This window comes from Protomyctophum parallelum (genome assembly GCF_964188405.1).
Source record: "Protomyctophum parallelum genome assembly, chromosome: 10".
Taxonomy (NCBI): domain Eukaryota; kingdom Metazoa; phylum Chordata; class Actinopteri; order Myctophiformes; family Myctophidae; genus Protomyctophum; species Protomyctophum parallelum.
Window position 1 is genome coordinate 9,366,025 of NC_139704.1, and position 12,513 is coordinate 9,378,537.

General features: G+C 42.7%; 1 protein-coding gene across 1 annotated transcript in view; it reads left to right on the plus strand.

Moving 5' to 3' along the window:
• The first annotated feature begins 4,413 nt into the window (after window positions 1–4,413).
• The window catches only part of peli1b (pellino E3 ubiquitin protein ligase 1b), a 59,656-nt gene continuing 51,556 nt past the window's right edge, over window positions 4,414–12,513 (plus strand). The window contains exon 1 of the mRNA XM_083775552.1: window positions 4,414–4,870. The gene's annotated coding sequence lies outside the window, so the exon portion shown is untranslated. The remainder of the gene's footprint in view (window positions 4,871–12,513) is intronic.

Sequence of the window (12,513 nt, forward strand, 5' to 3'; positions counted from 1 at the left end):
AACAAAAGTATAAAACAGGGTGGTTAATGTCTGTTTGTTAATAAGAATGTAATTCTGAAAAGTAATTATAATTAGTAACTAAAGTTTTCAAATAATTGTAGTGCATTATTTGACTCTGAAGTAGTGTCAGAAGTATGAATGATCAAGTACTTGAGAATTGTACTTAAGTACAGTACTTGAGTGAATGTACTAGTTACCTTCCAACACTGCACGCAGTTACAATATAAATCCAGGTTCACAGAATCGTACACTTATTTGTACATTTCATTCAATGACTCACATGCACACACACAGGCATGTACTTTGAGCAGCCATGTACCTGAAGAACCGCTCTAAAATATGGCTGCAGAGAAATGTAATTTGACCACTTGGACCACATTGCATTTGTCATAATTTCCCGACTCTTCACACAGAAGTGCAGCCCATTGGCTCTTGGAAAGAGGAGCGTTTTGTCAAAACATCCATCACTAGTGAAGTGGAGGGGCTGGCGCGTTTTTGGCCTCTGGAATCAAAGGAAGGCGTGTCTACGACTTCCAACCCTGGAGACATCCAGCAGAGCTGTTGGTGTTGTAACCATAGCGACATAAACAGGGGGAACAACCTCGATTCAAGTGTAGATTACATAAAATGTGTGGCGTGTGTGAGGATTAGGTAAGGGCTGCGTTCGTGCTCCTGTGTGTGTGCGTGTGCATGTGCGTGCGCGCGCGTGTGTGTGTGTGTGTGTGTGTGTGTGTGTGTGTGTGTGTGTGTGTGTGTGTGTGTGTGTGTGTGTGTGTGTGTTTGTGTGCATGCTTTGCAAATTGGTTTGTGCTTGTGTGCACACACCTATAGTCACCTACTATTCTGTGTGTGCATGTGGGTAATGGGTATATGTGTTGTTTGTATACACAGATCACACACCCATGCAACCAGTGGTGGACAGTAATTACCGGTTTAAGGACATTTATTTGAGTTACTACACTACATTTCAAAGACAAATATTGTAGCCTACTTTTGTCTTCACTACATTTCTAGTAAGGGAAAAAGTACATCATGAATTAACCACTCAAGCCCCATTTCAAATAGTGAAAATTGCCAATCTAAAAGCTCATCGCTATTCTTACTATTATTAATGCTACTTTCTAATTGGTAGGCTACTCTAAGCAATGGCATGGACTGACTTTTTAATAACAAGCACTGCAGTACTTCAACTCAAGTACACATTTGACAGAGTAACTGTCATTTACTCATTTTTAGTCAAGTCATATTTGACCATGGTTAAGTATTGTTTGACTTAAGGTCTGGGGTTGAGTATACCTTTGTCCACCGCTGAGTATTATCACAACGATAAAGTAAGACGTTCATTCAATAACCTGTGAGGCGTCCTGAAAAACATAAACATCCACAGTAAGTCTGAACCACAAACTACTGTAGCGTTCCAGTATGTCAGCAGGCCAGTGTTTTATGACCAAGCGAAAGTGTTTCGTTTACGACATCACAGCAGTGCAAAAATAATCCTCTTTCTCTCTCTCTCTCTCTCTGTGTGTGTGTGTGTGTGTGTGTGTGTGTGTGTGTGTGAGTGTGTGCGTGCGTGCGGGTGTATGTGTGTGTGTGTGTGTGTGTGTGTGTGTGTGTGTGTGTGTGTGTGTGTGTGTGTGTGTGTGTGTGTGTGTGTGTGTGTGTGTGTGTGTGTGTGTGTGTGTGTGTGTGTGTGTGTGTGTGTGTGTGTGTGTGTGTGTGCGCGAGTGCGTGTGTGTATGTATGTAGTGGGAGATGAGACTTCTTCCTGATGACATTGAGTGGAAAATCCAAGTGGAGCCAAGAGCAGATTAAATAAAAAGTTAACTTTAACCTGTGGTCAAGCTGGTAACCTAATCTCACACACACACACACACACACACACACACACACACACACACACACACACACACACACAAGCAAGCTGGATATCAATTTTAGAGAGAGAGAGAGGGAGGAGCAAGAGGGAGAGAGAGAGAGAGAGAGAGAGAGAGAGAGAGGTCTGTATAGCTAAATGGACAGACCATATCATTACAGCTGTCACGGTGCATGGGTTCCATTCTCACCAGCCAGCAGTGTAAATGCATGTGCACAGTAATATGCACTGCTCTGATCTTTCAACCCACAAAGTTATGAAAGAACGCCACTCTGTGAATGAATTCCACAGATTTACCACAGCGCTGACTCTGGGGTGAAAGCAGTGAGCAATGCAAATAAAACATGTTACATAATACATTTCCTTTGGCTTTTTTTTATCAAACATTTTTGTATGTGTGAATGCATGTGTGTCTGTGTATGCACATGCAGTGGTGGAAAGACTTTTTATTTTATTTTTTTACTTTAAGTAAAAATAGCAGCAGTGCCACTAATGTAAACGGTTGTTTGTTTATTTCATATACACACACACACACACACACACACACACACACACACACACACACACACACACACACACACACACACACACACACACACACACACACACACACACACACACACACACACACACATAGCAGTTTACAAAACTTAAATATGTGAATATTTACAGTATCCGTTAATAAAATGAAAGGAAGGAAATATTCAGTGCCCATGAATAAAAAGTTAAAATACAATTACAACAACTTAACAAGTTAATAAAGACCTGTAGGCCTATAGCTATTTCCCTATTTCAAATTTGACATGCATGCAAAGTAGGCCTACAAAATAATACTATTGCTAATTTATCAGTTCATCTGTTTTGTATTAATAATATAAATCTGCAAAGTGTATTAAACATTTGCCTCTGAGACGTAGCCTAGTGGGCGTGGCATATAATTATAAAATATGGAAATGATCAAATAAAGTAAACGTGCGCGCGTGTGGGTGCGTGAGTGCCTGCGCTTGCGAGTGTGCTCGACCGCTCGTCCGAGCGTAGTTCACTGCTGGACCTCCAAAAGGCTTTTGACACCGTGAACCACTCCATACTGGTTAACAAGCTTAAAGCTATTGGTTTTGATAGCACATCAGTGAGCTGGATGCAATCCTACCTGGAGGGGAGAGAACAGATGGTGGAGGTGAACGGAACACTGCCCCCCCCCCCTCCCAGTGAGCTGTGGCGTCCCACAAGGAAGCATACTAGGGCCTTTTGTTCCTGTTCGCAGATGACTCAGCACTGCTGGTCTCGGACAGGAACAAACTGCAGGTTGAAAAGACCCTCAGCTCTGAACTCGGTAGAATCTGCACCTGGCTCGCTGATAACAAACTATCCTTACACCTGGGAAAAACTGAATCCATTCTCTTCGGATCAAATTGTAATCTCAGCAAGGCAGATGGCTTCTTGGTTAGAGTGGGTGACAATATTATCACACGAAAAGATCAAATTACCTACCTAGGTTCCATCCTGGAGGCCAATCTTTCCGGTGATAGAATGGCCTCCAAAGTAATCAAAAAAGTCAATCAAAGAACAAGATTCCTTTACAGGATCTCCTCACTGGTCAACAAAAACACCTTGAAGACCTTAACAGGAGCCCTCGTACAAGGTTTCTTTGACTATGCATCCACCTCTTGGTACCACAGCACCTCAAAGGCCCTTAAAACAAGGCTCCAGACCTCCCAAAACAAACTGGTCAGGCTCCTACTTCACCCCCCGAACCCACCTCACCCCTGCCCACTTTGACAGGCTGGGATGGCTTAGGATCAACGACAGAGTACAGCATCTTGCAATGGGTCTGGTCCACAAGATTCGATACACCACCAAGATACCCATGTACCTGTCTAAATACTTCCTTAATGTAAACGAAGTCCACACCCACAACACCAGAGGGAGTGCAACAAACCATGTACAACCCAGATTCGGCACAAACAAGGGTCTAAATTATTTTCGCTCCTATGCCACCAAAATGTGGAACGCCCTACCAACAGTCATTAAGACATGTGAATCCCTTGACTCCTTCAAAACCGCTCTCAAAGGGCACCTATGGATGGCTGAAATTCGAAACTGGCCTCTGTAAAATCTGAATCCCCCCACCGCCCCCCCCCCCCCATTTCCCCTCACTGTATATGTATCTTTTCCCTTTTTGCTTCCTATATGATGAATTCCTGTTCTGTTCTTTAGCTACATAGAAGTGTCTATTTGTATGTCTCTAAATGTTTTGATGAATTGAACAATGTGGACCCTGTTGTAAACAAGTGTAATGCTTAATTGGGTCGTCCACTCACAGTTAACAGTCTTTGTATTGAGTTTGTGCTTGAAATGTACTGTAATTCTGCAAACTGTTAATAAATATTTCAATCAATCAATCAAAAAAAAGCCACTGGTCGATGGCTGCGTGTCGAGACTCCAGCATCCAGAATCCTTTGCGGCGACGTCAGCCTGTGTGTGCGTGCGTGCGTGTGTGTGTGTGTGTGTGTGTGTGTGTGTGAGTGTTGTATCCAGTGTACACTCCTCCAGCGGCCAGAACGAGTGAGCTGTGTTTATGTTCAGATGCTTTCAACAAAGGACAGCGGAGATTGAGAACATAGAGACTGTCCCGTTTGACCAACAAAAAAAATCAAACAAACTGTGGATATTTATATTTTTTTTTTACCAAATGGTGCAAATTCACAACTTGACAGGGGGAGGACGGGACTATATCAGCAACCCTCCGCTTGCGTTCTCTGCGTGTGTGTCGTTTTTGTAAACCAAGGTTGAAGGTTGGAAATTCTTCACAAATTTGCCTTTGTGTGTGTGGGGGTCTATGTGTAAACGAGTGTGTGTTCGCGAGAGCCTGCTAGCCTCGCCAAGTTGGAAAGCCAGCAGCCGGGTTAAATTGGTTGCATTGAGGAGACAATTGCTGTTTGAGCCACATATCGGATAGGAGAAAGAAGAGCTCATCCTTCCATCCCTGCTGTGACTGTGAGTATACACTACCGCTGTGACTACACGCTACAAGCCCAGTCCACTCTGCCCAATAATAGCAATACTACTATAAATGTGTGTGTAGCAGGCAGCCGCTAGCCAGACAGCACTTCATCAGCGGTGTATTGTTCCCAACGTCACCTTTGTCCCCAACATGTGCCTTTGCGACGACGAGAAATCATCATGTGCTGTGATGTACAGTACACATATATTCAGGCTATGGTCTATTTTACTACAGCAATGCATTATGTCAATGTCTAACCCTCGGAAGATAAGTCATCAGTGATCACTGATCAGTCATAAGTAACAGTGCTGCTGAGCGTGTCTCTCTCACTCACACACACACACACACACACACACACACACACACACACACACACACACACACACACACACACACACACACACACACATATACAAGGCTAATTTCTTAACCTTCTCTAATCTCTTTAGAAATCAAAAGAGTATGACTCCGAGAATGACTCCGAGCGACGTGTGTGTGTGTGTGTGTGTGTGTGTGTGTGTGTGAGAGAGAGAGAGAGAGAAAGAGATGCAGGTATTAGTTTACATGTACACTAGTTTCAGTCTTTGTGTTGACCTGGGGGTGGGTTGTGAAACGGAACATTGCCTGATAAGGAATTAACTAGCAAAGCAAATGCAGAGACTCTTGCCATTACTTGATTGCCAATTCATGCTTCCCTTTCCTGCCTCTGTCTGTCCTTCATTTTCTCCTATTTCTCACCCAGATTATCTTTCTATCTCTGTCTGTTGCTCACCTACATGTGTGTAATATAAAAATAAACCTAATTGATTTGTCATAAGTTAACTGTTTTAGTCTTAACTGTTTCAGCCAAGTCATTGGATTGTCACAAGTACTGTAGTCAATAGTCAGTAATAGTCGGACTCCCTAATGTGTTTAATAATGGACTAGCTCTTCCTCCCCTGAAGTGATGAGCAAGTTGAGCAACTAACATGTTTTTGTTTCTCTATAAGCCCATGGATGTTAAATGTCTGTTTATGATGCGCTTACATTTCACTTATACTTAGATTTATTTTATATCACACTGATTCACACCCCATGCACTCCTGGTAACTTTCACCAGAAAAAAAGGGTTTTAAATCTAACTGTTGCAGCGATAGCACCTTTGTCTCTCTCTGTTTCTCATCCAAATTCTGTCTCTGTCTCCCTCTCTCTCTCTAGCTCTCTCTCTCTGCGACTTTGTCTCAATGTCTCTTGTTCAGTCCTGCGCTGATGTGATAATCCATGCTGATAGTGATCTCAGTCAGACTTCCTTTCCCCCTGTTGGAAATGTCATGATGAAAGCAGAGACCCATTAACTCAATCTCCGCCTCACTGTGATTACTCACAGGGAGACCACAGGCCTGTCAGTATGGAGGACTCCATCACTAACATGATCAGAGTGGGAAATTAACACCAGTCATCAGCCCAGTAATGGTAACATTGGGCTGGTTTCTTTACACATTGGCTGGCTGAGAAGATAAGCATTACAGCCACCAGTATTGCTAGGTTAGCCTGTTTTACTTCCAAATTGTTACTCAATCTGGCTAAATTCTGTTAAACTATGACCTGTGGTTAATACGTTTGTCTTGTCCACAGACACCACACCAGTATAGTTTTGCCTATATTATTCTAATTTCTATTCATAAGATTATATTTGCCAAATTATACTTGGTTGAAGCAGCCATGTTTGTAGTGGACAAAAGTAGGGATGCACCGATCCGGCTTTTTGGCATTCGATACCGATTTCGATACATGGGGTTCCAGTATCTGCCGATACAGTGTACCGATCCGATACCCCCCACAAAGAAACGTAATAACCTATTAAGCTGTATGCCTCACTGTGTGGAGTCTGGAATCATTATTTTGTGTAAGGCAACATCAAGGCTTGACTTAAACATTACTTTCCCAACTTTGTAAAACAAAATGTAACAAACACAGATATAAATGCACTGAATTATTTATTAAATAACTGTGCAACAATTAGACCAGGTTAATGTGTGCGCAGGCTAGCCTGGCTGCATTCCACATGTTATACTGTCAATACTACACTGCTGTGTCACAGAGGAGGTAGAGTTGTTTTCATACTGTAATTACACATAATTATCGGATCGGATCGGATCGGATAATGGATCGGCCACCGATCCGATACCCGATCTAGAATTTTAGCCTGGATCGGCGCCGATCTCCGATACGAGTATCGGATCGGTGCATCCCTAGTTTTAATAGGGAAATTCCTGTATCAGCCTACTTGGTTATAACACTACTACCTCCTATAATGGCCTTATTCAGGGCAGAGGAAGATAAATTAGAAAAGGGTGCACCTCGGAGCACAGATAGTAGGCCACTGGCCTACTGTAGGGCTTTATCAGATTATTATTTTCAGGCAGGAAATCGGAGCTGATGGGCTCAGACGCCGGGGAGCGCAGGTCTCTTATGTCTTCATGCATGGACAGAACAGGACATCTCCTCAGTCAGTAACACTGTGGAGAGACAGCAAAAAGCCTCTCTAAACCTCAGCTACTGTATGGCTTAGCTGTATTATCTCTTGATGAAGTGGAAAAACCTCATAATATATTTCAACCATTTAAAGTTGGTGCAGTCTATGTGGCCCTTTTCTATACTGTAGTTTTGTGGGCACAAAGAAATACCAAGGGCAAACTGGTACACAGTAAAATCCTCAGTGTTAATTCATCCATTGGTAGCAGTGTCATTGTTTCCAGCAGGAAAAGGCCTTGGCATGGTGCTGGGCGCGGGGGGACCGGCAAATTTTTTGATTAATTAATTAATTAATTAATTAATTCGATTAATAAATTAAGATTAATTTGTATTATTGGTCTTGTATTGCTATTGGAGACACTGGGGGGACACTGGGGAGGCACTGCAGGGGCACTGGGGAGGCACTGGGGGGGACACTGGGGAGGCACTGGGGAGACATGGGGAGGCACTGGGGGACACTGGGCAGGCACTGGGGAGGCACTGGGAAGACACTGGGAAGGCACTGGGGAGGCACTGGGGGGGCACTGGGGAGGCACTGGGGAGACATGGGGAGGCACTGGGGGGACACTGGGGGGACATTGGGCAGGCACTGGGGAGGCATTGGGAAGACACTGGGGAGGCACTGGGGAGACACTGGGGAGGCACTGGGGAGACTGGGGAGGCACTGGGCAGACACTGGGGAGGCACTGGGGAGAAACTGCAGCCACTGGGGAGACATTGGGGAGGCACTCAGGGGGATACTGGGGAGCCACTGGGCAGACACTGGGGAGGCACTTGGCGGAAACTGGGCAGACACTGGGGTGGCACTGGGGGAGGCACTGGGGAGGTACTGGGGAGGTACTGGACATTTCATATCACACACACACTATGATTCACTATCCCCCTCAAAAAAAGCTTGGCATGGCGCGATTTATTTCAAGCATGGCGCAGCGCCATGCCAACAACATTGTGCAGGAAACCCTGAGTACAAATATGGTTACATTTTGTATTATCTTACAGTTAAATGAAATGTACACCCCAGGATTTTACAGTCTGCTGTTCCTGAAACTGAAACCAAACTGATTTGGTTATTTTTGTCTCTGCTAGTAATCTTATAGAATATAGAGCAAAGCAAATTGCCTCTGACTTTGAGTCTCAGCTTTGAGTGTATAATTCGATCCGTCAGAGTCAGAGTTCAAATAACACTTCACATTTTACTGTACTAACCAATCATAGGGGATGGAGAAAAGCCCCAGGTAATGGTGATGTAAATGATTTTCATGTTTTTGTCTTTCTGAAACCTCAGCTAAAACTATGTATTGCTGCTGTGTGGCTTAACAAATCGAGTTTGTGATTACTTTTTTTCTTCTTTTTTTGCTAGATATTAAGCGTTACAAGGTACTTTTGTGGTGTTTTGTGATGAACACCTCCCCAGGAATCACAGCAACACATGTTGGCCTTAAAAAAAAAAGCTCAAACAAAGATTGCCTAATGACTATACACATTACTTTATGAAGGTTTTCATTAGTCAGGAAGTAGTATTGAATTTGTGTCAATGTTGCATGAAAGGGCAATATCACAAAAGGCTGCAATGTGAGCATTTTCTTAAATTATTTTTCTAATGCACATGGGGACATTGGAAGCTATGGCTCCCTTGAGCCATGCATGTGCCATAATATGCTATATTCCTGCATTTGCTTTTAGTAGAGATACTGAATGTGCTCAAGCAAAGCATTTTCAACTCTGCCTGTCTAAACCTTCTGACATATTGGCGATGCACAGATTGGGAATTTCTGGGCCGATACTGATGTTTAAAATAACTTTTGTAGTTTTGTTTATTTTGTTTTTCACTACCTATATTTTTGTGCCAGGAAAACGAATCAATTGAGCGCTAAAGTCAGAAAATATTGGTGGGAAAAAACAAACCATAGGGGTATTATCTTAACAAAAGATTTTACTCCATGCTCTTTTTCTTTAATGTTTTTTGTTGTTGTGGCTTTCACCTTTTATTTTTTATTTTTTATAGAGGGACAGACAGTAGGCTGACAGGAAATGGGGAGAGAGATGGGGGGAAGACATGCAGTAATGGTCGTCGGGATCGGGAGTCAAACCCGCGGCGCACTGCCAGACTGGATTGCCAGCAGCCAGCCAAGGTGCCTGGACCACTGAGCCATGGCCCAGGCCTTACTCCATGCTCTTGTTTTCCCTATGTTGTTGTTACATGAGTTGATTAACATATTGGAGCATGTATGCATTGTTGTTGCTTTAAACTTTAGGTGTGTGAATGGCTCAAGGATGCAGGCCACCAGCGAGCTGAATTCACACCAACAGCATGCTGCCAGTGGTGATATTCATTCTGTTGTGCATAAGTGTGTGTGATTGAGTGCACACGTCTGATTCGTGTTCGTCAAGAGCGCATGCTGGCATTCATGATTTTTTTGCATGTTTCACCATCGGCACTCGGCAGTGTGTGGGAACTTGTGCGTTTTGTCTTAGACGTTGTGCACGTGGCGTGGGTTTGTTTCATCAGGGAGGGAGGCACCAGCCCTCCGCCCCATTGTGAGCAAGGAGCTTGGAGCTCGCCCGGCCTCCTCCCAGTCCACCCAGCCCTCCAGCTTAGCTTTTTAGTCTACCCTGGTCTGGTAAATGGCCTACACTACAGTTTGTAGAGGGAGAGATTGCGTTTGTCATGGAAAGTGGGTCAGACAGTTGGACACGTTTTTATGGCCTGTTTCTGTGAGGTAGGGGGAAGAAAAGAGGCATTAAAGCTTCTGAGTTTTTCCACAGTGCTACTGCGGGTGGAGTTGAGTGGTGTGGGGTGGGCTGAGGACAATGCTTTCACAGCACTCACATCACTGTGACATTCAGCAGCCCTTCATTAGTCATTTGTATTAGTGTACAATCAGTGCAGTGATTGTACACTAATACAAATGACAGGTAATAGTGCTACTAGATTGAGTAGATTCATTCATTATGTTGACTGTCTTGTAATGTCTACATGAACATGATGTGTCTAGTCTAGATATAAATGTTTAATCAGCATCAGCATCCAGACTAGGGATGGGTCCGATTAATCGATTATCGTTGATAGGACCCGAAATCGATTATGAAAATTAATAATCGTTTTCTTTTTCTTTTTTTTTCTGTTAAAAAAAAAAAGGAAATCTGTTGGAAAGGCAATATTGTCATCCAAACAGGACAGGGCTATATGCCTACCAAAGTGTGCCTGGGATGTGTCTGTGTAGCTGCACGACTGAGTGGAAATTGATTCCAATCAAGATACAGGTTTGGAGGATTTAGCAGGTGTTGGGAATTTACCTAATCAGGCCTAGGCTGGGGTTGCTATGGTGATCAATTGGATCAACAGTGGTCCAGGGACCACCAGTGGTCCTCATTTAAAAGATGGAGTTAGTAACCAAATGGACCCTTATTAACTCTCAAGAGTTACAATTATTGTTAATCAACTACATCAGGGGTTCCCAAACTTTTTTGACTTAGGTACCCCTTGGGGGGAAGATTTTTTTTATTTGTAGGGTTCATTAAAAAAGAAAAAGAAAAAAAGGAAATTAATTATCGATTAATCGTTAATATTGAATTATACAAATCGATTTTCATTTTGGACACATTTACACATCCCTAATCCAGACACGTTTCTTTTTTTTTAATTAGATTTGTGTACTACAAAATTAAAAGGTAACAAGACAACTCACCCCGTTTCTGTTTTCCTCCCAGAATTTTCCCCAGTGAGGGGTGGGATAGGCTGGACAGCAGACGGCTGGACTTTGAATTTCTCTAACTATAAACTTTCATGACAGCAGACAGCCTAAGTACAAATATAATTTATGAAAAGCTACTACAGTGAAGTCTGTTCACAGAAGTTGTTGTATGTATAGGATATGTGGGGATTATCTGACGAGGTACCATTTGAGTGGGCAAAACCTTACATAATATACTAAATTGTTTATAGGGTCAATATAAGTAAAATAATATAGCCTTTCCACAGGAGTATCTTTTTATATTTTTCCAAAAAGAATACAAACCGCCAATAGCATATTACAAAGTTATCCCCCTCACTGGTGAAAGTTCCGGGAGGAAAAACGGGCAAGCACCGGGGTGAATTGTCCAGTATTCAATTAAAACCACTAGACATTACCCGTTCTGAATATATGAACACCAAATTATGTACAGTGTGGGTAATAGACCACATTACTGATTGGGAGGGAATTGGCCTGTCTCACTATAGCGCACATAGGCTACGCTATCGCAAACAACGTGGATTTATCCCCCAAAAAGCATGTTTTTGCAATAAACATTTTAAAATTCTGCATTTGCGGCGCCCCCTATGGATGAAAATTGAATTGCTTTGGGCTCCGCGTTGGTTAAACCACCCTCGACATGTGAATGAAATTTGGGGTGGATTGGACATTCCGTTGGTGATTTGTTGTAAAACAGGCCCCTCCCACTAACTTTATACTAATGCACTAATACATTAATTATGAATCAATAATTTGTTAAAGTGAAAAAAGGGCTTCGTTAAGACCTCCGTAATATTATGGTCAATGCTTGTGTGAAGAGTCGGAGCGATTGGTGCAGGCAGTGAGGAGCTACGACAGTGTCAGACAGACAGACATTCATTCAGACATTGAGTGAATCATCTGAGTGAGTTATAGTATGATATGATGATATGATCAGTGAATTATATTATGATGATGATATGTAAATATCCACATGCCTCAGTATGTCACCCATAGCTCGGGGAGCTACAGTGAGCCACAGTGATGTCATGACATACTTTTTATTTGTGTTTTTTCTATTCACTTGGTCATTAGAACCAGTTCTGCTTTCCGGAAACATCGCGAAAAAAAGTTATTGCCATTTTTGTATACCACACCATGGACAACCAATATAAGGCAACATTTCTTCATAATTTAAGTAGCATGTGACATGTCAAACTAGGGCGTTTTCATGATTTTGAATCTATTCCAAGCATTAGTTTTGCATGAAAAACATGTCTTGGCCTACATTCGGCCATATTCACTTGCCCAAATGTTCTGACCTCTTCACATTTGTGATGACGGCTATGGAGTGTTTTTAGTGCAAAAGTAATGTTTGGAATGGATTCAGAATCATGAAAAGCCCCTAG